Source organism: Nerophis ophidion, linkage group LG16 (assembly GCF_033978795.1).
Source record: "Nerophis ophidion isolate RoL-2023_Sa linkage group LG16, RoL_Noph_v1.0, whole genome shotgun sequence".
Taxonomy (NCBI): Eukaryota; Metazoa; Chordata; class Actinopteri; order Syngnathiformes; family Syngnathidae; genus Nerophis; species Nerophis ophidion.
The window spans coordinates 40126258-40153955 of NC_084626.1; the positions used below are offsets into that span (position 1 = coordinate 40126258).

Here is a 27698-nt window from a genome sequence, read left to right on the forward strand (position 1 = left end):
TGATATATCCACATGTCTATACTTACACTTGCTCTATAAAGTCTATATGTCTATATCTACTCAGTCTCTATAATGTCTATCTACACTTGCTCCTGATATGTATTTAAGTCCATATCTCCACCTGTCCCTGATATATTTATATCTACACCTGCTCTATCATGTCTATATATATACACCTGATCCTTATAAGGGCGGCATGGCGTAGTGGGTAGAGCGGCCGTGCCGCAAACCTGAGGGTTTCAGGTTCGCTTCCGACCTATGGACATCAAAGTCGTTGCCGTTGTGTCCTTGGGCAGGACACTTCAACCTTTCCCCCCGGTGCTGCTCACACGGGTGAATGAATGATGATTGAATGATTGGTGGTGGTCGGAGGGGCTGTAGGCGCAAACTGGCAGCCACGCTTCCGTCAGTCTACCCCAGGGCAGCTGTGGCTACAGATGTAGCTTGCCACCACCAGGTGTGAATGAATGATGGGTTCCCACTTCTCTGTGAGCACTTTGAGTATATAACAATAGAAAAGCGCGATAAAAATATAATCCATTATTATTATTATTATTATGTCTATAGCTACACCTGTTCATTAAATGTCTATATGTACACCTGCTCTATAACCTCTATATCTACAGTACATCTGCTCCTGATATGTTTATATGGCTGGCTATATCTACACCTGCTTTCAATTGTCTGATGTCGACATATATTCTCTTTATCCATCCATCCATCCATTTTGCTTGTCTCTTTTGGGGTCACGGGTGGGTTTTTTTTTTTTTCGCTGGATCACATTGTGGTATACAGTATATATATATATATATATATATATATATATATATATATATATATATATATATATATATATATATATATATATATATATATATATATATATACACAAATCGATTCGAATAGGTTGTGCGATTTAGGATCGATTCTCATTTTTATAAACATTTATTTTTTTATTATTTAAAAAAAGAGAAAATTATTTTAATTTTTTTTTATCAATCCAACAAACCACGACACATCAATACCATAACAATGCAATTCAATTCCAAAACCAAACCTGACCCAGCAACACTCAGAACTGCAATAAACAGAGCAATTGAGAAGACACAAACACGACACAGAAAAAACCAAAAGTAGTGAAACAAAAATGAATATTATCAACAACAGTATCAATATGAGTTATAATTTCAGCATAGCAGTGATTAAAAATCCCTCATTTACATTATCATTAGGCATTTATAAAAAATGTCTTACAGTGGCTTACACTTGCATTGCATCTCATAAGCTTGACAACACACTGTGTCCAATGTTTTCACAAAGATAAAATAAGTCATATTTTTGGTTCATTTAATAGTTAAAACAAATTTAAACTATTGCAATAATTTAATAAAACATTGTCCTTTACAATTTTAAAAGCTTTTTTAAAAAAAATCTACTCTGCTAGCATGTCAGCAGACTGGGATAGATCCTGCTGAAATCCTATGTATTGAACGAATACGGAACCGTTTTGAATCAGAAAAATAGCATTTTTGAATTGAGAATCGAATCAAATCGAATCGAAAAAAAACATATTATCGAATCGTGACCCCAAGAATCGATATTGAATCGAATCGTGGGACACCCAAAGATTTGCAGCCCTAATATATATATATACGTACATATATATATATATATATATATATATATATATATATATATATATATATATATATATATATATATATGCGGCGTACACCCTGGACAAGTCGCCACCTCATCGCAGGGCCTATGTATATATATGTGTGTGTGTATGTATATATATATATATATATTTAAATATATATATATATATATATATATATATATATATATATATATATATATATATATATATATGTGTATGCATTTATGTATGTGTATGAATATATATGTGTGTATGTGTATATATATGTCCATCCATCCATCCATCTTCTTCCGCTTATCCGAGGTCAGGTCGCGGGGGCAGCAGCCTAAGTGTGGAAGCCCAGACTTTCCTCTCCCCAGCCACTTCGTCCAGTTCTTACCGGGGGATCCCGAGACGTTCCCAGGCCAGCTGGGAGACATAATTTTCCCAACGTGTCCTGGGTCTTTCCTGTGGCCTCCTACTGCTTGGACGTGCCCGAAACACCTCCCTAGGGAAGCGTTCGGGTCGCATCCTGACCAGATGCCCGAACCACCTCATCTGGCTCCTGTCGATGTGGAGGAGCAGCGGCTTTACTTTGAGCTCCTACCGGATGGCAGAGCTTCTCAGCCTATCTCTAAGGGAGAGCCCCGCCAACCGGCGGAGGAAACTCATTTCGACCGCTTGTACCCGTGATTTTGTCCTTTCGGTCACTACCCAAAGCTCATGACCATAGGTCAGGATGGGAACGTAGATCGACCGGTTAATTGAGAGCTTTGCCTTCCGGCTCATCTCCTTCTTCACCACAACAGATCAATACAACGTCCGCATTACTGAAGACGCCGCACCGATCAGCTTGTCAATCTCTCAATCCACTCTTCCCCTCACTCGTGAACAAAACTCCTCCACTTAGGGCAAGATCTTTTCCCCACCCCGGAGATGGCATTCCACCATTTTCCGGGCGAGATCCACGGACTCGGACTTGGAGGTACTGATTTTCATTCCAGTCGCTTCACACAAGCGAACCGATTCAGTGAGAGCGGAAAATCCCGGCCAGATGAAGCCATCAGAACCATATCATTTGCAAAAAGCAGAGACCTAATCCCACGGCCACCAAACCGGAACCCCTCAACGCCTTGACTGCGCCTAGAAATTCTGTCAATAAAAGTTATGAAGAGAATCGGTCACATAGGACAGCCTTGGCGGAGTCCAACCCTCACTGGAAACGTGTCCGACTTACTGCCGGCAATGCAGACGAAGCTCTGACACTGATCGTACAGGGAGCGAACCACCACAATCTGACAGTCCGATACCCCATGCTCACTGAGCACCCCCCACAGGACATCCCGAGGGACACGGTCGAATGCCTTCTCCAAGTCCACAAAGCATATGTAGACTGGTTGGGCAAACTCCCATGCACCCTCAAAGACCCTGCCGAGAGTATAGAGCTGGTCCACAGTTCCACGACCAGGACGAAAACCACACTGTTCCTCCTGAATCCGAGGTTCGAATATCCGGCGTAGCCTCCTCTCCAGTACACCTGAATAGACCTTACGGAGAAGGCTAAAGAGTGTGATCCCACGATAGTTGGAACACACCTTCTGGTCCCCCCTTCTCAAAGAGAGGGACCACCACCCGGTCTGCCAATCCAGAGGTACCGCCCCCAATGTCCATGCGATGCTGCAAAGTCTTGTCAACCAAGACAGCCCCACAGCATCCAGAGCCTTAAGGCGGATCTCATGCCACCGAGGAGCTTTTTAACTACCTCAGCAACCCCAGCCCCAGAAATAGGAGAGCCCACCACAGATGTCCCAGGCACTGCTTATTCATAGGAAGACGTGTTGGTGGGATTGAGGAAGTCTTCGAAGTATTCCTTCCACCGATCCACAACATCTGCAGTCGAGGTCAGGAGAACACCATTCGCACAATACACCGAGTAGACAGTGCACTGCTTACCCTTCCTGAGGCGGCGGATGGTGGTCCAGGATCGCTTCGAAGCCGTCCGGAAGTCGTTCCCATGGCTTCTACGAACTCCTCCTATGTCCGAGATTTTGCCTCTGTGACCGCTGAAGCTGCACACCGTTTGGCCTGTCGGTACCTGTCCATTGCCTCCAGAGTCCTATGAGCCAAAAGAACCTGATAGGACTCCTTCTTCAGCTTGACGGCATCCCTCGCCGCCGGTGTCTACCAACAGGTTCGAGGGTTACCGCCACGACAGGCACCAACTACCTTGCGGCCAAAACTCCAGTCAGCCGCCTCGACAATAGAGGTGCGGAACATGGTCCACTCGGACTCAATGTCCAGCACCTCCCTCGTGACATGTTCAAAGTTTTTCCGGAGGTGGGAATTGAAACTCTCTCTGACAGGAGACTCTGCCAGACGTTCCCAGCAAACCCTCACATTGCATTTGGGTCTGGCAGGTCTGTCCAGCATCCTCCCCCACCATCGAAGCCAACTCACCACCAGGTGGTGATCGGTTGAAAGCTCCACCCCTCTCTTCACCCGAGTGTCCAAAACATGAGGCCGCAAATTCGATGACACAACTACAAAGTCGATGATGGAACTGCGGTCTAGGGTGTCCTGGTGCCAAGTGCACATATGGACACCCTTATGTTTGAACATGGTGTTCGTTATGGACTCTCCGTGACGAGCACAAAGGTCCAATAACAAAACACCACTCGGGTTCAGATCCGGGCGGAAATTCTTCCCAATTACGCCTCTCCAGGTTTCACTGTCGTTGGCAACATGAGCGTTGAAGTCAATCAATCAATCAATGTTTACTTATATAGCCCTAAATCACTAGTGTCTCAAAGGGCTGCAAGTCCCCCAGTAGGACAAGGGAATCACCCGGGGGCGCACTTTCCAGTACTCTCTCGAGTATATCCAAAAAGGGTGGGTACTCTGAACTGCTGTTTGGTGCGTAAGCACAAACAGTCAGCACCCGTTCCCCGAACGCGGAGGGAGGCTACCTTCTCGTCCACTGGGTAGAACTCCAATGTACAGGCTAGGACCCGGGGGCCAACAACAATTGCTACCCCAGCTCGTCGCCTCTTACTGCGTGCAACGCCAGTGTGGATGGGAGTCCAGCCCCTCTCGAGAGAACTGGTTCCAGAATCCATGCTGTGCGTCGAAGTGAGTCTGACTACATCGAGCTGGAACTTCTCCACCTTGCGCACTAGCTCAGGCTCCTTAACCCCCAGTGAGGTGACGTTCCACGTTTCAAGAGCTAGCTTATGTAGCCGAAGATCGGACCGCCAAGTGCCCTGCCTTCGGCTGCCGCCCAGCTCACATTGCACCCGACCTCTATGGCCCCTGCTATGGGTGGTGAGCCCATCGGAGGACGGACCTACGTTGCCTCTTCGGGCTGAGCCCGGCCGGGCCCCATGGGGACAGGCCCGGCCACCAGGCGCTCGCCATCATGCCCCACCTCCAAGCCTGCCTCCAGAGGGGGGGCCCCGGTGAACCGCGTCCGGGCGAGGGAAATCTGAGTCCTTTTCTTGTGTTATTCATAGAGGTCTTCGAGCTGCTCGTCTGATCCCTCACCTAGCACCAGTTTGCCTTGGGAGACCCTACCAGGGGGCATAGAAGTCCCCGGACAACATAGCTCCTAGGATCATTGGGACACAAAACTCCTCTACCACGTTAAGGTGGGCAGCTCAGAGAGGATTATATATATGTATGTATATTTAATGTGTATATATATGTATGTGTGTATATATATATATATATATATATATATATATATATATATATATATATATATATATATATATATATATATATATATATATATATATACTGTATATATATATATATATATATATATATATATATATATACTGTATATATGAATTGATTTATGTCAAACCTTCTAAATACAAAGTTATGCTAAAAAAAGGATCTATATATCCTCGTTTTCCTCATTACCATTTTGTTATTTTGATAGAATAGTTTCAAGGGAACATTGTAGAACATTATTAATAGGACAAGAAGAACCAGCTGAGGGCCATGAATGGCCCTCGAGTCGCACTTTGGGCACCTCATCTATTATTAATTTGTATGTAAGTCAGGGTTGCAATGTAGGATGGTAGTAGAAATACGAGTAATCCAAACAGCATATATAAAATAAATGTTTCATAGGTATTCCGAAAATCAGGAAAAACAATCGTTTATTAGAAATAAGTCATATTTTCTCTGCAAATATGCGACATGGCATCATTTTTGTACATCTTTTAAACCTCTTGCAAGATCATTGCTTCATGGACAGAACTCCATAGAATAAACATAACATGTTTCATCATTACTCATCAATAAATAGTGAGTGAATGAATGAAAGTATGAATGCAAATGTTAATATGATACATAACTTATTGATATATACATATTTTATTTCATAAGTAGGTATAATATTCAATAAGAAGACAACAAAAGTCAATTTGAAATATGAAGATATAATCTTGTGGTATTTTCCCATCTGTCCGATGACAACCGAACGCTGGAACATCAAATTTTAATTTCCTGTGTCCAAGATGAGCTGTGAATTATCAACAGGAAGTCAAAACAAACACAAGGCTTTTAAATGATCTTATAATAATACAATATTATACATTTTCAGGAGGAAATGAACAGAGGTGTGAAAAATTGATTGATTGACAGCAGAGCTTTGACAACATAATAATCATTTGTTCACTCCCGCCGGTGAACAAACAAAAAAGGCAACCTAACCGAGCACCAATCAGAGCAGGGGATTCTGTTACCATAGCAACGAGGCAGACATGAATAATGATTATTAATCCATCTGTTTATTATATTATTTATTTCCTGCTCTTCTCCTTGGATGAGAGAAGCTGGGAAGGATTCTTTATTATGTACACCTGCACTATCTCTTCTTGAAATAATGACAAATATTCTTAACTCATTATTTGCGCTAGTATTTTTGTCATGCGACCAAAGTTCGTACATTAAAAAAATCACGTCTCGGAAAATATTTAATGACACAAAGAATGTTGCAACCTAAAACGGCTGAATTTGCAGCAGCTTTTTCAAAAAGTTGTGGCAAAAGTGGCAAAGTTTTAAAGCTTTTTACAAAGAAATAACATTCACCCTTTTTTCCTTCCTTCCCTCATTACTTCCTTTTCTTCCTTCCATATATCCTTTATTTTCTTTCTCCCTATTGTCTCTCCTTATTTATTTTCCTCCCTTCCTTCTCTACTCATCTACTTCACTTCTTCCTTCCTTCCTTCCTTCCTTCCATCCCACTCTTTCCCCCAGCTCCTTACCCACTTCTTCAATATTTCGTTCTTTCTTTTTCTATCTTCCTACCTAGACATAAAGCCAGACACTCAATGGCAGTAAAAGCACATACTCAGAGCTCATTGTCAAATTACTTTACGGTTTTAATTATTTATAAGTAATAAAGTTACTCCTCTCTGAGCTGCCACATTAACGTGGTAGAGGAGTTTGCGTGTCCCAATGATCCTAGGAGCTATGTTGTCCGGGGGCTTTATGCCCCCTGGTAGGGTCTCCCAAGACAAACTGGTCCTAGGTGAGGGATCCGACAATGAGCAGCTAACCTACTGCTATGAAAAATACAATCAAAGGACCCGGATTTCTCTCGCCCGGACATGGGTCACCGGGGCCCCCCTTTGGAGCCAGGACAGGCGGTGGGGCACGATGGTGAGCGCCTGTCCCCATCGGGCCCGGCTGGGCACAGCCCGAAGAGGCAGCGTGAGTCCGCCCTCCAATGGGCTCACCACCAATAGCAGGGGCCATAGAGGTTGGGTGCATTGTGAGCTGGGCGGAAGCCGAAGGCAGGGCACTTGGCGATCCGATCCTCGGCTACATAAGCTAGCTCTTGAGACGTGGAACGTCACCTCGCTGGGGGGGAAGGAGCCTGAGCTAGTGCGCGAGGTGGAGAAGTTCTGGCTCGATGTAGTCAGACTCACTTCGACGCACAGCATGGACTCTGGAACCAGTTGTCTCGAGAGGGGCTGGACTCTCTTCCACTCTGGCGTTGCCAGCAATGAGAGGCGACAGGCTGGGGTGGCAATTCTTGTTGCCCCCCGGCTCAAAGCCTGCACGTTGGAATTCTACCCAGTGGACGAGAGGGAATATCCCTCCGCCTTCGGGTAGGGAGAAGGATCCTGGCTGTTGTCTGTGCTTACGCGCCAAGCGGCAGGTCAGAGTACCCATCATTTTTTGGATTCACTCGCGGGAGTACTGGAGAGTGCTCTCCCGGGTGATTCCCTCGTTCTACTGGGGGACTTCAACGCTCATATTGGCAATAACAGTGAGACCTGGAGAAGTGTGATTGGGAGGAATGGCCGCCCGGATCTGAACCTGAGTGGTGTTTTGTTATTGGACTTTTGTGCTCGTCACAGATTGTCCAATACAAACACCATGTTCAAAGGTAAGGGTGTCCATATGTGCACTTGGCACCAGGACACCCTAGGCCGCAGTTCCATGACCCCAGAAGCAGAAGAGGCGTATTTGTGCGTACAATGTTTTTAATATAAGAAAGGACAGTGAAACACAAAACAATGGCACTTGGGGAAAAAGTCAGTGCCACGAAATACAGATAGACAAAGTAGCAAACAAAGACACGAGCTAAGAGAAGGTTGGAGGGAATCGTATCTCCTTTCCTTATTTATTCTCTTTTAGTTTCATTTTCTACTTTCCTACCTTCATTCCTTTCTTCTTTTCATCTTTTCCTTCCTTCCTTATTTATCTCCCTTTTCTAACTTTCTCTCTACCTCATTTGCTTGGTTACCTTCCATCTTTCCTTATCTCATGTTTCTACTTATTTCCTTCCTTACCTCTATTACTTCCTTTCTTTCTTCCTTATCTCTTTTCCTTCCTTCTTTTACTGTTTGCTTTCCTTCCTCCCTTCTTTCCTGTACTACCTTTCTTTCTTCCTTAGAACCGTTCTTTCTTTGTTCCTTATCTTCTTTCCTTCCTTATTTTCATTCAGACCTTCCATCTTTCCTTATCTTCTTTTCTAACTTTTTTCCTTCCTTGTTTCCTTTCCTGTCGTCTTCTTTCCTATCTTACTTCTTTACTTCCTTCTTTCCTTATCTTTCCTTATCTCCTTTCTTTCCGCTCTTTTTTCCTTGTCCTCTTTCCTATATAACTTCCTTTCTTTATTCCTTATCTTCCTTTGCTCCTTAACTCCTTTCCTTCCTGCTTTTCTTATCTCTTTCCTACTACCTTCCTTCCTTTATCTCATTTCCTACCTTTTTTCTTTATCTCGTTTCCTACCTTCTTCTCTTCCTTGTATATTATTTTACCTTTCTGCCTTTATCTTATCTCCTGCCTTCTCCTAGTCTTAACTTTCTTCATTCCTTATCTGCATTATATACTTCCTTCCTTCATCCTTCTTTCTTTCTTTATCTCCTTTACATACTTCCTTCATTCCTTCTTTCAATGTCTCCTTTGCTATCGTACTTCATTCCTTCTTTCTAACATTTATCCTATACTTCATTTCCTATTTCCTTTCCCACTTTCCTTCAGTATTTCCTTTTCTTTCCTACCTTCCTTCATTCTTTCTTTTTTGTCTCTTTTTCTTCCTGTATTTCCTCTTCAGTTATTTCCTTTCCTTCTTTCCTTTCTTCCCTTTTCCTTATCTGCTTTGGCACCTACCATCATCTCCTTTTTTTAATCTCCTTTGCTACTTTTTTTCCTTCCCTGCTTTCCTTCCTTTCTTATTGTTTTGTACATCCTTTCTTTCCTTATCTCCTTTCCTTTTTTCTTCTTATTTCCTTTACTCCCGTCCTTCTTTCCTTATATTTTATTTCCTTCCCTCCTTCATTTCTTATCTACTTTTCATCCTTCCTCCTTTCTGATTCTCCTTTCCTACTTTCCTTTCTTTCTACCTTTATTTGTTCCTTATCTTCATTCATTCCTTGTTTCCTTTCCGACCTTTCTATCTTCCTTCCTTCTGTGTTTCCTTATCATATTTCCTTTCCATACTTCCTTATCTCCTTTTCTTCCTTCACTATCTTGTTTATATCCTTCATTCTGTATCTACTTTTCTTCCTTACTCATTTCCTCTTTCCTTATCTTCATTTCTTCCTTATTTCCCTGCATACCCTTCTTCCTTCCCTCCCTTCTTTCTCCATCTCTTTCTTTTCTCCATGCCTTCTTTTTTCCTTTCCGACCCCCTTTCCTTCACTGTCACCTGTCCTTCTTTATGCTTCCTATCACTTTTCCTCCCTTCTTTCCTTCTTTAGCTACTTTTCAAAAAATTTTCCTTCCTAGATTTTTCTTTTCTACATCATTTCCTTCCTTCTTTCCTTGTCTCTGTTCCTACCTACATACCTCCACTTTTCCCTTATTTCCTTTACTACCGCCTTTCCTCCCATCCTTTATCCCTTATCAACTTCCTGTCTTTTTTCCTTACATATCTTGTTTCCTAAATTCAATCCTTCCTTCTTTCCTTATCTCCTTTCCTTTCTCCCTTCCATATCTCCTTTCCTTATTTCCTTCTGTCCTACTTTACTTGTCACGTTTTCTTCATTCCTTCCATCTTTTCTTTTTATGTCCTAATATTATTGTTTTCCCTTCCTTCTTTCTTTAACATCTCTCCTTCCTACTTTCTTTCCTCATCTATTTTCCTTATTTCCATCCTTCATTATTTCCTTGTCTCATTTCCTACTTTCCTTTGTTCTTTCCTTATCTTTCTTCATTCCTTATTTCCTTTTCTACCTGTCTTTCTTCCATATTTCCTTATCCCCCTTCTTTCCTTCATTTCTTCCTTCTTCCCTTATCTCCATCCCTCCTCTTCTTCCTTCCTGCCTTTCCTTTCTTCCTTAACTCATTTCATTAGCTCCTTTTCTATCTTCCCCTCTTCCTTCCTTCCAACCTTTGTCTTTCCTTATCTCATTTCCTTCTCTTTTTCTTTCTTTATGTCCTTTCTTTCCTTATCTCCTTTCTCCCCTTCCTTCCTTCTTTCATGATCTTCTTTAATACCTTCACGCTTCTTTCTTTATTTCCTTTCTTACCTTCCTACCATCTTTGCTTTTTCAGTATCTCCTTTCTTTCCTTCTTTCATTGTCTTCTTTCTTTCCTTCTTTCCTTGTCTCCTTTCCTTCCTTCCTTACTTGCCTGCTGTCTTTGGCTGTTCACGTCTGCAAAGATGAAGTCATAAACATAAAAAGGTAAACAAATGCTGAAGACAATGATTGTGACATCAAACAAGCAAATTACCGCAGCTATTTCTAGACTCAGTGGTGCTGATGTTGTGATTACTGCAGGCACACAACAAGTGTCTCATTGCTTTCTTTCATGGCTAGCTATTATTTTTGGTATGGATATTAATATCCTGGGAGAGCAGACTGACAAAGTATAGACAATGACATCCCAGCACCAAGTTTGTCAGCAATGTTGCTTGTAAGTATTTCATTATAACAATACCGCCAAAATATGCAGGCATAGAAAACACAGCATGCTCTCTGTTTGCATAACACATGATGTGTATGTCAGACTAGTCATGACCAGCGGTTCAAACGAAAGATACCAGACAAATGGGCAATGATCAATTGCAAAGGAAATGTGCCTAATCACAGGATGTGGGCGTGGCCTGCAGCCAAACTTTGATCTGATGGATCGGCACAAAATTTGAAACACAAAACTTGAATAATTTGGCACCACAGTTTCAGATATTGATTATAATTGATACAAAATATGGGTCAGTACCTTTTCACACCCATAAAGGGCAGAGCCTGGAGGCAAAAACCGCTCCTGGCCATTACAAGTCAAACTGTCATTACTTCACTTTAGATCAGGGTTCTCAAACACGTGGCCCGAGACGTTATTTTGTGGCCCACACCCTAATATGAAAATGTAATGTTGGTGCGGCCCGCGAGTTTTATATCATACTTGCATACCCTCGATTTTTCCCGGGAGACTCCCAATTTTCAGTGCCCCTACAGGGGTAATAATTCTCCCGAATTTCACCCTAACAATAATATTAAAGGAGTACAGTGGAGGCACTGCCTTTAGCGTCCTCCACAACCTGTACAAACAGCGTGCCAGCCCAGCCACATGTTGTGTTTACCTTCTGCAGTAGGCGACTGCAGGACATAGTTGATCAACAGCCCTAACTCTTACGGGCTACAATAGGGGGCAGGGTTGGGGGTGGGGGTTGTATATTGTAGCCCGGAAGAGTTAAGACTGCATGGGATTCTGGGTATTTGTTCTGTTGTGTTTATGTTGTGTTACGGTGTTCTCCCAAAATGTGTTTGTCATTCTTGTTTGGTGTGGGTTCACAGTGTGGCGCATATTTGTAACTGATAAAGTTGTCTATACGGCCACCCACAGTGTGACCTGTATGGCTGTTGACCAAGTATGTCTTGCAGTCACTTCTGTGGGTCTGCAGAAGCCTCATAAAATATGTTATTGGGCCGGCACACTGTTTGTTTCGTGGAAACGTGGACAAGACAGCAGGTTGTAGAGGACGCTAAAGGCAGTGCCATCACGGCACGCCCTTAATATTGTTGTCCGGGTGAAAACCGGCAGGATGATTGCCCCAGGAGATTTTCGGGAGGAGCACTGATATTCGGGTTATTCCCGGAATGATCGCGTGAGTTGGCAAGTATGTTGCTAGGGTAGGAAAGCATTCAAAGAAGGTGAATTCATTATAAAGTGCATGTTAGATTGTTTTTAAAGAAATGTTTTCTTGCGACCCTGCCTCACCCAGTTTCTGCCTCCAGTGGCCCCCAGGTAAATTGAGTTTCAGATGATCACAGGCAGAGATAAACTGATGTTTCATGATGTATTGCGAATATATTTTGCCTACGCCAAAGGATGTACATGCTTCACTTTAGATGATCACAGGCAGATATAAACTGGTGTTTCATGATGAACTGCGAATATATTTTGCCAACGCTAAAGGATGTACATGGCACATGGCGCCACACTTTGATCGAGACGTTAACAACACGGCTCCTCAAATTCCGATCAAATTTGGATCATAATTGGTACAAACAATGAGGACACCCTGAAGTGATGGATTGGTCACTACTTATTTGTCTGGCAGTGAAAACTGCTCCTCGCCATCACCAATCAAACTGTCATTATGTCACTTTAAATCACCAGAGACAGATTCTGAAGTTGTGGTGCTGCACCATCACCTGGGAAAACCTGTTACATCAAATTTTGCTTGAATAACATGAGGCAGAAAAGTGCTGCTTTGTACTTTTCATTTTTCTGAACATTGTCTTTTTTAAAAGACTGTTAGCATATTAACATTAGTATGTCTACTTTTTCCTCTGTATGTCTCACGTCATATAACTTGGTACTTGACAAATACTTTTCTTAGCCAAATTGTAAAGTGCATGCCTCAAAGTCGTGTAACTTGGTTGTTGATGCATTTTAACTGTTAGCATGCTAACGTTAGCATTTCTGTTTAGCTTGTCAACAACAAGATCGCCCTCTCGTGGTGGGAAATTATGCCGGTTAAAACGTACCCCCACATGCTCTGATCTTCTTGAAATGTTTGACGGTGACCCAGGGCACCGGGAAGTTTGTTAGTGCACGTAGGCTCGGGTGAACGCCCCTCCCCCTGTTGCATAGAGGTGCGAGGGCCCGTAAATCACTTTAATATTTATTCATAATCCAATAATTACTGCTTGCAAAGACGTATTATCTGACTCCTTGGAGAGACTTCTGTCACATAACTCTTTCACCGATCCAACCTCAGCACTAGTGACCTCTGACTCCATTTCATCAGTCAAACGGAGCCTGGCAGTCACATGACCACACTCAAACTACACAAAAAAAGTGATAGAACGTCATAACTCTTCAATCTCTACTTACAAACTATGAAAAATAACATTCATATCATCATCTGTGTCAGTAGAAATGTTTAAATTTAAGCCTACAAGAATTCGTCTTCCTCCTCTCTGAGCTGCTACCTTACCGTGGTAGAGGAGTTTGCGTGTCCCAATGATCCTAGGAGCTATGTTGTCTGGGGGTTTTCATGCCCCCTGGTAGGGTCTCCCAAGACAAACAGGTCCTAGGTGAGTGATCAGACAAAGAGCAGCTCAAAGACTTCTATGGAATTACAACGAAATGAACCCAGATTTCCCTCGCCCGGACGTGGGTCACCGGGGCCCCGCTCTGGAGCCAGGCCCGGAGTTGGGGCACGATGGCGAGCGCCTGGTGGTCGGGCCTGTTCCCATGGGGCCCGGCCGGGCACAGCCCGAAGAGGCAACGTGGGTCATCCCTCCAATGGGCTCACCACTCATGGGAGGGGCCATAGAGGTCGGGTGCATTGTGAGCTGGGCGGCAGCCGAAGGCAGGGCACTTGGCGGTCCGATCCTCGGCTACAGAAGCTAGCTCTTGGGACGTGGAACGTCACCTCACTGGGGGGGAAGGAGCCTGAGCTAGTGCGCGAGGTAGAGAAGTTCCGGCTGGATATAGTCGGACTCACCTCGACGCACAGCAAGGGCTCTGGAACCAGTTCTCTCGAGAGGGACTGGACCCTCTTCCACTCTGGCGTTGCTGGCAGTGAGAGGCGACGGGCTGGGGTGGCAATTCTGGTTGCCCCCCGGCTCAAAGCCTGTACGTTTGAGTTCAACCCAGTGGACGAGAGGGTAGCTTCCCTTCGCCTTCGGGTGGGGGGACGGGTCCTGACTGTTGTTTGTGCTTACGCACCAAACAGCAGTTCAGAATACCCACCCTTTTTGGGTACACTCGAGGGAGTACTGGAAAGTGCTCCTCCGGGTGATTCCCTTGTCCTACTGGGAGACTTCAACGCTCATGTTGGCAACGACAGTGAAACCTGGAGAGGCGTGATTGGGAAGAATGGTCGCCCGGATCTAAACCCGAGTGGTGTTTTGTTATTGGACTTTTGTGCTCGTCACAGTTTGTCGATAACAAACACCATGTTCAAACATAAGGGTGTCCATATGTGCACTTGGCACCAGGACACCCTAGGCCGCAGTTCCATGATCGACTTTGTAGTTGTGTCATCGGATTTGCGGCCTCATGTTTTGGACACTCGGGTGAAGAGAGGGGCGGAGCTTTCTACCGATCACCACCTGGTGGTGAGTTGGCTGCGATGGTGGGGGAGGATGCCGGACAGACCTGGCAGGCCCAAGCGCATTGTGAGGGTCTGCTGGGAACGTCTGGCAGAGTCTCCTGTCAGAGAGAGTTTCAATTCACACCTCCGGGAGAACTTTGAACATGTCACGAGGGAGGTGCGGGACATTGAGTCCGAGTGGACCATGTTCCGAACCTCTATTGTTGAGGCGGCTGATTGGAGCTGTGGCCGCAAGGTTGTTGGTGCCTGTCGTGGCGGTAATCCCAGAACCCGTTGGTGGACACCAGCAGTGAGGGATGCCGTCAAGCTGAAGAAGGAGTCCTACCGGGTTCTTTTGGCTCATAGGACTCCGGAGGCAGTGGACGGGTACCGACGGGCCAAGCGGTGTGCAGCTTTAGCGGTCGCGGAGGCAAAAACTCGGACATGGGAAGAGTTCGGGGAAGCCATGGAAAACGACTTCCGGACGGCTTCGAAGCGATTCTGGACCACCATACGGCGCCTCAGGAAGGGGAAGCAGTGCACTATCAACACCGTGTATGGTGCGGATGGTGTTCTGCTGACTTCGACTGCGGATGTTGTGGATCGGTGGAGGGAATACTTCGAAGACCTCCTCAATCCCACCAACACGTCTTTCTTTGAGGAAGCGGTGCCTGGGGAATCTGTAGTGGACTCTCCTATTTCTGGGGCTGAGGTCGCTGAGGTAGTTAAAAAGCTCCTCGGCGGCAAGGCCCCGGGGGTGGATGAGATCCGCCCGGAGTTCCTTAAGGCTCTGGATGCTGTGGGGCTGTCTTGGTTGACAAGACTCTGCAGCATCGCGTGGACATCGGGGGCGGTACCTCTGGATTGGCAGACCGGGGTGGTGGTTCCTCTCTTTAAGAAGGGGGACCGGAGGGTGTGTTCCAACTATCGTGGGATCACACTCCTCAGCCTTCCCGGTAAGGTTTATTCAGGTGTACTGGAGAGGAGGCTTCGCCGGATAGTCGAACCTCGGATTCAGGAGGAACAGTGTGGTTTTCGTCCTGGTCGTGGAACTGTGGACCAGCTCTACACTCTCGGCAGGGTTCTTGAGGGTGCATGGGAGTTTGCCCAACCAGTCTACATGTGCTTTGTGGACTTGGAGAAGGCATTCGACCGTGTCCCTCGGGAAGTCCTGTGGGGAGTGCTCAGAGAGTATGGGGTATCGGAATGTCTTATTGTGGCAGTCCGCTCCCTGTATGATCAGTGTCAGAGCTTGGTCCGCATTGCTGGCAGTAAGTCGGACACGTTTCCAGTGAAGGTTGGACTCCGCCAAGGCTGTCCTTTGTCACCGATTCTGTTCATAACTTTTATGGACAGAATTTCTAGGCGCAGTCAAGGCGTTGAGGGGTTCCGGTTTGGTGGCCACGGGATTAGGTCTCTGCTTTTTGCAGATGATGTAGTCCTGATGGCTTCATCTGGCCGGGATCTTCAGCTCTCACTGGATCGGTTCGCAGCCGAGTGTGAAGCGACCGGAATGAGAATCAGCACCTCCAAGTCCGAGTCCATGGTTCTCGCCCGGAAAAGGGTGGAATGCCATCTCCGGGTTGGGGAGGAGACCCTGCCCCAAGTGGAGGAGTTCAAGTACCTAGGAGTCTTGTTCACGAGTGGGGGAAGAGTGGATCGTGAGATCGACAGGCGGATCGGTGCGGCGTCTTCAGTAATGCGGACGTTGTATCGATCCGTTGTGGTGAAGAAGGAGCTGAGCCGGAAGGCAAAGCTCTCAATTTACCGGTCGATCTACGTTCCCATCCTCACCTATGGTCATGAGCTTTGGGTCATGACCGAAAGGATAAGATCACGGGTACAAGCGGCCGAAATGAGTTTCCTCCGCCGGGTGGCGGGGCTCTCCCTTAGAGATAGGGTGAGAAGCTCTGCCATCCGGGAGGAGCTCAACGTAAAGCCGCTGCTCCTCCACATCGAGAGGAGCCAGATGAGGTGGTTCGGGCATCTGGTCAGGATGCCACCCGAACGCCTCCCTAGGGATGTGTTTAGGGCACGTCCAGCTGGTAGGAGGCCACGGGGAAGACCCAGGACACGTTGGAAAGACTATGTCTCCCGGCTGGCCTGGGAACGCCTCGGGATCCCCCGGGAAGAGCTAGACGAAGTGGCTGGAGATAGGGAAGTCTGGGCTTCCCTGCTTAGGCTGCTGCCCCCGCGACCCGACCTCGGATAAGCGGAAGATGATGGATGGATGGATGGATGGAATTCGTCTTCCAAATATAGAAAACGTGTTGCGGTAAGTTGCAGACGTTTTAGCTTCGAATATGCTAACATTAGCCCTGTTATTATGTCATAAGTGCATCTATTGTAACACACACACCATTAAACGTGGAAAGTAATTACTTGGATAACTACTTTTTACTTTTGCTTGAGCCATATTACTTTAAAGCAGGGGTCGGCAACCCAAAACTTTGAAAGAGCCATATCGGACCAAAAATACAAAAAACAAGTCTATCTGGAAAATGAATAATAAGTCTTATAATGAAGGCAACACATGACCTAAGTGTCTACATTAGCAATAATAGCCTACTATCAAAATAACTATGTGTCGCAGGCTAACGCAAATTTTTGTTGACAGAAATGTTGAAATGTAATATTTATTCTACACATTTTTACACACCCCGTTTCCATATGAGTTGGGAAATTGTGCTAGATGTAAATATAAACAAAATACAATGATTTGCAAATAATTTTCTACCCATATTTAGTTGAATATGCTACAAAGACAACATATTTGATGTCAAAACTGATAAAAACATTTTTTTTTGCAAATAATCATTAACTTTAGAATTTGATGCCAGCAACACTTGACAAAGAAGTTGGGAACGGTGGCAATAAATACTGATAAAGTTGAGGAATGCTCATCAAACACCTATTTGGAACATCCCACAGGTGTGCAGGCTAATTGGGAACAGGTGGGTGCTATGAGTGGGTATAAAAACAGCTTCCATGAAATGCTAAGTCATTCACAAACTACGAGGGGGTGAGGGTCACCACTTTGTAAGCCAATCGTCAAACAGTTTTAGAACAACATTTCTCAATAAACTATTGCAAGGAATTTAGGGATTTTACCATCTACGGTCCGTAAAATCATCAAAAGGTTTAGAGAATCTGGAGAATTCACTGCACGTAAGCGATGATATTACGGACCTTTGATCCCTCAGGCGGTACTGCATCAAAAACTGACATCAGTGTGTAAAGGATATCACCCCATTGGCTCAGGAACACTTCATAAAACCACTGTCAGTAACTACAGTTGGTCGCTACATCTGTAAGTGCAAGTCAAAACTCTACTATGCAAAGCGAAAGCCATTCATCAACAACACCAACGAACGCCGCCGGCTTTGCTGGGCCCGAGCTCATCTAAGATGGACTGATGCAAAGTGGTAAAGTGTTCTGTGGTCTGACAAGTCCACATTTCAAATTATATTTGGAAACTTTGGACGTGGTGTCCTCCGGAACAAAGAGGAAAATAACCATCCGGACTGTTATAGGCGCAAAGTTCAAAAGCCAACATCTGTGATGGTATGGGGGTGTATTAGGGCCCAAGGCATGGGTAACTTACATATCTGTGAAGGCACCATTAAGGCTTAACGGTCCATACAGGTTTTAGAGCAACATATGTTGTCATCCAAGCAATGTTATCATGGACCCCCCTGCTTATTTCAGCAAAACAATGCCAGGCCACGTTTTACAACAGCGTGGCATCGTAGTAAAATAGTGCAGGTACTTTCCTGGCCCGCCTGCAGTCCAGACATGTCTCCCATCGAAAATGTGTGGCGCACATGATGAAGCTGTACATCAAGCAAGAATGGTAAAGAATTCCACTTTCAAAGCTTCAACAAATAGTTTTCTCAGTTCCCAAACGTTTATTGAGTGTTGTTAAAAGAAAATGTGATGTAACACAGTGGTGAACATGCCCTTTCCCAACAACTACTTTGGCACGTGTTGCAGCCATGAAATTCTAAGTTAATTATTATTTGCAAAAAAAATAAAGTTTAAAAGTTTGAACTTCAAATATCTTGTCTTTGTAGTGCATTCAACTGAATTTGGGTTGGAAAGGATTTGCAAATCATTGTATTCCGTTTATATTTAAATCCAACACAATTTCCCAACTCATATGGAAACGGGGTTTGTACAACATTGGAAAACATTAGTAAATCAGAGGCTACTCAGAAAGTGAGATAACTCCTGGACATTACTGTCTTTTAATGGCCAAAGGTATAGATGTGTGTGTCCAAGTTAAAGGATATGTCAGGTTGTCTTCTTTTAATAGTTTTATTAACATTTTTGGCAAGCTAGGTAAAGTTAGCTGTGGCCTGGAACAACATGGCACACAAATAACTATCTGAAATGCAGCCGATATTCCATCCATCCATTTCTACCGCTTATTCCCTTCGAGGTCGCGGGGGGCGCTAGAGCCTATCTCATTTACAATCGGGCGGAAGGCAGGGTACACACAGATAATGCGTCATGAGACATGCAAAACTAAGTTACATTCAGAGGATAAAAGTAAAGGATATTAAATGAGCTCAAATATACCTATAAATGCGGCATCATGATGCAATACGTACATATAGCTAGCAGAAATAGCATGTTAGCATTGATTAGTTTGCAGTCATACACTGACCAAATATGCCTGATGAGCACTCCAACAAGTCAATAACTTTTGTGCATTCACGCACAGTAAAAAACTTTTGGTGGACAAAATGAGACAAAGGAGTGGAAGATTTTCCATGTTAACAACCTGTTGTGTCACAGTCCACACTATGGTGTGTTCAAGAACCGTCGAAATTAGTGGGACAAAACGATGTTCACCAAATACTCTCATCAGTGAAGAATACCCACAAACATATTAAACAGTGGGCTTTCTAACAACGGGAAAAGTTTGTGCCATGTTTGTCCTCAAACAAAAAATTAAAATACTAAAACAAAAACATTATTATTCCCCCATCATTTTCCATTTTCAATCCTTTTTTAAAAATGCTCCAGGGAGCCACTAAAGAGCCGCATGCAGCTGGAGAGCCGCGGGTTGCTGAACCCCGCACTAAAGTAACAGTACTCTTGAGTACAATATTTAACTCCTCTACCCACCTGTTGGAGCCTATTTATATTATTTATTTATTAATTGTTTTGACAATGGAATCAAATCATGCCAATGATGAAATTGATGGATTATTGGATGTTTCAGATCAATTATATTGACTGATTGTTTTCAGCTGCTCACGCTCCTCCTATAATTAAGAAGACAGCACAACTGGGTGCTGCCTTTGTCTGTCTGTCATGCTGAAGAAGTGAGGAGTGATATAGTTTGTTTACTTTGTTAGGGCTACTCTGTCGTTCCAAAAAGGGTTAGTGCGTCATAAAACCTCCTCAAGGCTACTCTGCAAACTTTATTTTTATTTATTCTAACCCTTTTTGGAACAACAGAGTAGCCGTAACACCACCTGTGCTAACAACAAAGCTAACGGTTGCAGCTGACCAAGGTGTTGGAGACTAATTCATGCTTGTGGTTCAAGTTCTAACTTAGAGGAATTACCGAGGATGTGATGACAAAGTTCCTAACAATAACGCTTAGATGGTAGAACACAATCAGAAGGCTACTGTATTGTTAAAACCAGACTCTATCTCTCTCTCCTATGTCCAAATATTATATTACATTTACTAGGGCTGTGAATTTTTGGGTGTCCCACGATTCGATTCAATATTGATTCTTGGGGTCACGATTCGATAATATATCTATTTTTTCGATTCGATTCAATATCGATTCTTGGGGTCACGATTCGATAATATATCGATTTTTTTTCGATTTGATTCGATTCTCGATTCAAAAACGATATTTTTCCGATTCAAAACGATTCTGTATTCATTCAATACGTAGGATTTCAGCATGATATACCCCAGTCTGCTGACATGCAAGCAGAGTAGTAGATAAAAAAAAAAAAAAGCTTTTATAAGTGTAAAGGACAATGTTTTATCAACTGATTGCAATAAGGTAAATTTGTTTTAACTATTAAACAAACTAAACATATGACTTGTTTTATCTTTGTGAAAATATGGGACACAGTGTGTTGTCAAGCTTATGAGATGTGATGCAAGTGTAAGCCACTGTGACACTATTGTTCTTTTTTTTATTTTTATAAATGTCTAATGATAATGTCAATGAGGGATTTTTAATCACTGCTATGCTGAAATTATAACTAATATTGGTACTGTTGTTGATAATACTCATTTTTGTTTCACTACTTTTGGTTTGTTCTGTGTCGTGTTTGTGTCTCCTCTCAATTGCTCTGTTTATTGCAGTTTTGAGTGTTGCTGGGTCAGGTTTGGTTTTGGAATTGGATTGCATTGTTATGGTATTGCTGTGTAGTTGTTTGTTGGATTGATAAAAAGAAAAAAAGAAAGAAAAAAAATTGATTTTTTAAAATGAGAATCGATTCTGAATCGCACAACGTAAACGACTCGATTCTTATTCGAATCCATTTTTCCCCACACCCCTAACAGTTACTATTACTATTACTGTTACAAATACCACATAAAGTTACAGATTGTTGCTCCAAGCGGCCAACAACCCTCGCCTTGCCTCGGATGCCCCACCCCTGACTCTGCCCCGAGGCCAAGGTGACACAAGCCCCTCCCAGCATTGGGCTGCCAGCTGCTGTCACCATGACAACCGCCTTTGAAGCCTGACATGATGTGTCAGGCGAGCGTGACAATCTTTCTTCTTCAGTTTCTCTTCTCCGTCACGTCGCCATTCCACACGACTCCTTTGTTTTCCAACCTTCCGTCCTCGCCATCTGCTGCTGTGCCCTCGCTCGGGAGAGATGTTTGGCCAGCAGCAGCGCTGATAAACTGCAATAAATGTGAGCGTTGAATAATCATTCACAGCTGATTCAGGATGTAGAAGCGCTCACTGCCTCTCAGCCTGTGGAAGACCGAGGGCGTTTCCATGGAGACGGGAGGAGGAGACCTTTGAACAGCAGAAGCCCGTTTATCTCAGTCTCGCACATCTCGTACTCAATAAAAAGGTAGAATGTTGACGTAGACGCTTGTCACCCAATCTCTTTTGGTTTTAATCTCAATTTTCTTCTCTTCCAGATCTTCAAATTAAAGGTCACGCCTTTGCTTCTATTCAAGATTTTCACACTTAAGATCACGTCTTTCCTTTGTATTACGATTTTCATAATAAAAGACCCATCTTTTTTCCTTCTATTCCAGAGTTTTTATTTTCTTTTACACAAAGGTATCAGCATCTTTTTTCTATTCAATATTTTCACAATAAAGGTCTCAGCATCTTTTTCTTCTTCAGTTTTACCCAATTAAGGTCACAACAAGTTTTTGTTCTATTGCAGATTTCCACATAAAAGGTCACAGCATCTCTTATTTTATTCTATATTTTCACATTAAAGGTCACCTCTCTCTTTTGTATTACAGATTTTCATAACAAATGTCAACATCTTTTCGTCTATTCCAGATTTTTTTTTCCATAAAGGTATGAGCATCTTTTTCTCTTCAATATTTTCACAATAAAGGTTTCAAAATCTTTTTTCCCTTCTAGTTTTTCCCAAATATTGTCACAACATATTTTTTGTTCTATTCCAGATTTTCACATAAAAGGTCACATCTCTTATTTTATTCCAGATTTTCACATTAAAGGTTACGTCTTTCTTTTGTATTACAGATTTTCATAATAAATGACACAGCATCTCTTATTTTATTCCAAATTCTCACATTAAAGGTCACCTCTCTCTTTTGTATTACAGATTTTCATAACAAATGTCAACATCTTTTCGTCTATTCCAGATTTTTTTTTCCATAAAGGTATGAGCTTCTTTTTTCTCTTCAATATATTCACAATAAAGGTCTCAAAATCTTTTTTCCCTTCTAATTTTTCCCAAATATTGTCACAACATATTTTTTGTTCTATTCCAGATTTTCACATGAAAGGTCACAACATCTCTTATTTTATTCCAGATTTTCACATTAAAGGTCACATCTTTCTTTTGTATTACAGTTTTTCATAATAAATGACACAACAGCTTTTCTTCTATTCCAGATTTTAATTTTTTTACACAAAGGTATCAGCATCTTTTTTCTCTTCAATATTTTCACAATAATGGTCTATACATCTTTTTTCTCTTCCACATTTTCCCTATTTAGGCCACAGCATCACTTATTTTATTCTAAATTTTCACATTAAAAGTCACAGCATCTTTTTTCCTCTTCCAGATTTTCAAAATAAAGGTTACAACATGTTTTCTTCTATTCCAGATTTTCACAGTAAAGACCACAACATCCATTCATCCATCCATTTTACTACCGCTTGTCCCTGTAAGGGGTTGCGGGGAGCTGGAGCCTATCCCAGCTGCATATTTTATTCTATTGGTGGGTTGCAAACAAAGTGACATTTCTTCTATTCGTCTTAATTGACACGATGCTCAAGCAGCTTGAGCGTAGCATTAAAAAAAGTGAGTGTAGAGTTTGAAAATGCTCTATTGTTGTTCGGTTCTTGGGTGTACCAGTCGTTCAAAGAGTGACAGGAAATAATTTTCATTGAGTCTGTAAAGAAGTGGCTTATAAATGTAATAAAGTCAAGGAAAACAACAAAAGTGCGTGGAAGGAAATGAATGGAAAATATCATGTTCATCATCTTGTGGAATGCAATTGGACCGCTTGCGTCTGCAGCGATCACTTTGTAAAATGTTTGTTTGAACATTTAAATTGTTTGAGAACATTTCTGTGATGCAATCGAGTTTATTCTCTACTATATTAGTTGTGTTTGAGAGCAAAACTAAACAATAAGAAAGGACAAGAGATCACATTAGTTTGTGTTCTTTTGTGGTTGCTGTGCCTAAATATAACTATTAAGACCTGGTTGTGCAAATAAACTAACGTCATGTTAAGTCATAGTAATAAATATTGTGATTGTTGGTCCAATGCACCGTATTTTTGTTGTCAATTTTTATGACAGAAACTAAAAGTTTAGTTGTCCAACCGGTAGGAGGCCACGGGGAAGACCCAGAACACATTGGGAAGACTACGTCTCCCGGCTGGCCTGGGAACGCCTCGGGATCCCCCAGAAAAGCTGGACGAAGTGGCTGGGGAGAGGGAAGTCTGGGCTTCCCTGCTGAGGCTGCTGCCCCCGCGACCCGACCTCGGATAAGCGGAAGAAGATGGATGGATGGATACTTTTGGTTTGTTCTGTGTCGCGTTTGTGTCTCCTCTCAATTGTTCTGTCTATTGCAGTTCTGAGTGTTGCTGGGTCAGGTTTGGTTTTGGAATTGGATTGCATTGTTAAGGTATTGCTGTGTAGTGGTTTGTTGGATTGATAAAAAAAATTAAAAAAAATATTTTTTTAAAATGAGAATCGATTCTGAATCGCACAACGTAAACGATTCGATTTGTATTCGAATCGATTTTTTCCCCACACCCCTAATTATATATATACATATATACATGTACATATATATATATATATATATATATATATATATATGTACATATATATATATATATATATATATATATATATATATATTTATACATACATACATATATATATATACTTATGTATATATATATATATATTTGTATATATACATACATACATATATATATATATATATATATATATATATATATATATATATATATATATATATAGGGCTTCACGGTGGAAGAGGGGTTAGTGCGTCTGCCTCACAATACGAAGGTCCTGAGTAGACCAGGTTTCAATCCTGGGCTTTCTGTGTGGAGTTTACATGTTTTCCCGTGAATGCGTGGGTTTCTTTCGGGTACTCCGGCTTCCTCCCACTTCAAAAGACATGCACCTGGGGATAGGTTGATTGGCAACACTAAATTGGCCCTAGTGTGAGAATGTGAGTGTGAATGTTGTCTGTCTATCTGTGTTGGCCCTGCGATGAGGTGGCGACTTGTCTAGGGTGTACACCGCCTTCCGCCGGATTGTAGCTGAGATAGGCACCAGCGCCCCCCGCGACCCCAAAGGGAATAAGCGGTAGGTAAAAATGGATGGATGGATGGACATATGTATATACACACACACACACACACACACACACATATATATATATATATGTATATATATATATATATATATATATATATATATATATATATATATATATATATATATATATATATATATATATATATATGTGTGTGTATATATATATATGCATATATATATATATATATATATATATATATGTTCAAAACCGGGGTAGAGCGGAATATACCGTATGCATATATTATTTAGTTATATTAATTCTTTGTCTTTTGAATTGCCATGAAAATATGGTTCGCTATATTACAAGTTACTTCATTCACTTATAAAAGCATCATTTAAATTCTGTGTCATTTACAGCACCTGTGACGAGAGCATACAAGGGCGCACAGGTGGAATTGATTGGACAAATGTCAGGTGAGAACAGTTTTTGACCACTTCTAATGAAACACTTGAGCCTACGTTTTTTTGTTTATAGCTTTGAATGCAGTTAAACTTGTGTTCGTTCACCGTGGATGTACACGGAAAGAAGACCTTTTTGCAAATAAAGCTATTGTTTTGACAAACTTAAGTTGGAGTCAGAAGTGTGTCCTGGCTCAGCCCACAGCCTTTGGCTTAGAACCTGAGAAATCTTGGAAACATACTTGCCAACCCTGAGACCTCCGATTTCGGGAGGTGGGGGGCGGGGGCATGGTTGGGGGCGGGGTTAAGAGGGGAGGAGTATATTTACAGCTGTTGTGTGCAGTTGTGCACTGCACTTTCTAAAGTAGATGTTATTGTCACATATGCATGATTGATTGATTGATTGAAACTTTTATTAGTAGATTGCACAGTACAGTACATATTGCGTACAACTGACCACTAAATGGTAACGCCGCAATAAGTTTTTCAACTTGTTTAAGTCGGGGTCCACGTTAATCAATTCATGGTACAAATATATACTATCAGCATAATACAGTCATCACACAAGTTAATCATCATAGTATATACATTAAATTACTTACAATCCAGGGGGTGGGATTAGGAGCTTTGGTTGATATCAGTACTTCAGTCATCAACAATTGCATCAACAGAGAAATGGACATTGAAACAGTGTAGGTCTTACTTAGTAGGATATGTACAGCCAGCAGAGAACATAGTGAGTTCAGATACCATAAGAACAAGTATATACATTAGAAATACATTTGATTATTTACATTAGGTTATTTACAATCAGGGGAGATGGGATGTGAATGGAGGAGGATTAGTAAAGAGTTGAAGTTGCCTGAAGATGTTGTGGTAGATGTACAGTAGATGGCAGTATTGTCCTGTTTAATAGTGTCACATGCTGTTTACGGCAGACGAACTGGTTTACGGTAGAGTGGTAGACGTAAACGTGACTGCTGTTGTTATGTGTTGTTACTGCGCTGGGAGGACGTTAATGAAACTGCCTAACAATAAACCCACATAAGAAACCAAGAACTCGCCCTAGATCATTCTACAGTTATATCGTCATTGGGCAGACACGTCACTCACGTCCTCATGGAGCTGGAGGGGGCGTGGCCTCCAGTTCCGCCTGAATTTCGGTAGATTTTCGGGAGAAAATTTGTCCCGGGAGGTTTTCAGGAGAGGTGCTGAGTTTCGGGAGTCTCTCAGAAAATCCGGGAGGGTTGGCAAGTATGCTTGGAAATGCCGATACATTATCCGTAAAATTTGTAAAAATGGCATCAATAAAAACTTAAAAATGTTCACAAACATTGGTGATACTAATATATCCTGCAACTGGGAAAAAGTCAATCCTTCAAAATAAAAGCACACCAGTGAAACTCAGTTAGTGGTAGTTGCACCTCACTACTGAAGGTGAAGGCAGTGAAGTGAGTAATACGTGAGTCACAATCAGATCCACAACGCGAGATTGATGGATGGACAAGAAGAGAACAAAAAAAACATCGCTGCCATAACAATACAAATATATTCAAACTTTTCATCCCTCCTTTCTATTTTCCCCCAGAAATGTTGACAGGTATGAATTCAACCAATACTCCCATCAGGACAGTCTTAATTTAGCAATAACATTTATAAATATCAACACACAGATCAGATGAAAAAGCCAAATGAAGACAAAAGAAAGAGTCAAGCAGTTAGATTAAGACGATGAAGATGATGTGGAAGATGAAGAAAAGTTAAAAAGCCTGATGTTCTTAAAACAATAATGATTTGTAGGAAAATAGGAACATGTTTCATTTAAATTAGTAAGGGAGATAAACTTTGTAGCTTTCAATTTGTTACCTCCTCCAAGGAGGTCATGTTTTTGCTTATTACAGGATTTAAAAAAAAATACACTCCAAAAAAATCGGACGCTAAAGGCAGTCCCAATATTGTTGTCCGGGTGGAGATCAGGAGACATTCGGGAGAATGGTTGCCCTGGGAGATTTTTGAGAGGGGCACTGAAATTCGGGAGTCTCCCGGGAAAATCGGGAGGGTTGGCAAGTATGCTTTGTGGACGCATTTTTTCCACTCCACTGTTTTTTTCCTTAAGTCTTTGCTGTTATCCAGCATTATGTTCATTCTTGTTGCTAGTTCAGTTTTTCCTTCATGCTCAGTTTTGTTTTGCATCACATAAAATATATTGCTTTTAACCTGCAAGTTGCCTCTTGCCCTATCCTGCATTTTTGGACTCACAACAACCAGTGCCAAAAAAACACCCTAAAAAAAGCCTCTTGTTTATTTACAGGAGTTTGCTTAAGATACTTATATTAAAAATAACTATGTACCGTTACAGTTTCCATTCATTCATCCATTTTCTACCGCGTGTCCTGTTCAGGGTCGCGGGGGGTTGCTGGAGCCTACCTCAGCTGCATTCGAGCGGAAGGCGGAGTACACCCTGGACAAGTCGCCACCTCATCGCAGGGCGAACACAGATAGACAGACAACATTCACACTCACATTCACACATTAGGTCCAATTTAGTGTTGCCAGTCAACCTATCCCCAGGT

General features: G+C 42.5%; 1 protein-coding gene across 1 annotated transcript in view; it reads right to left on the reverse strand.

The window, feature by feature from the left end:
* The window catches only part of kcnb1 (potassium voltage-gated channel, Shab-related subfamily, member 1), a 142247-nt gene that overhangs the window by 12584 nt on the left and 101965 nt on the right, over positions 1–27698 (reverse strand). The window lies entirely within an intron of this gene.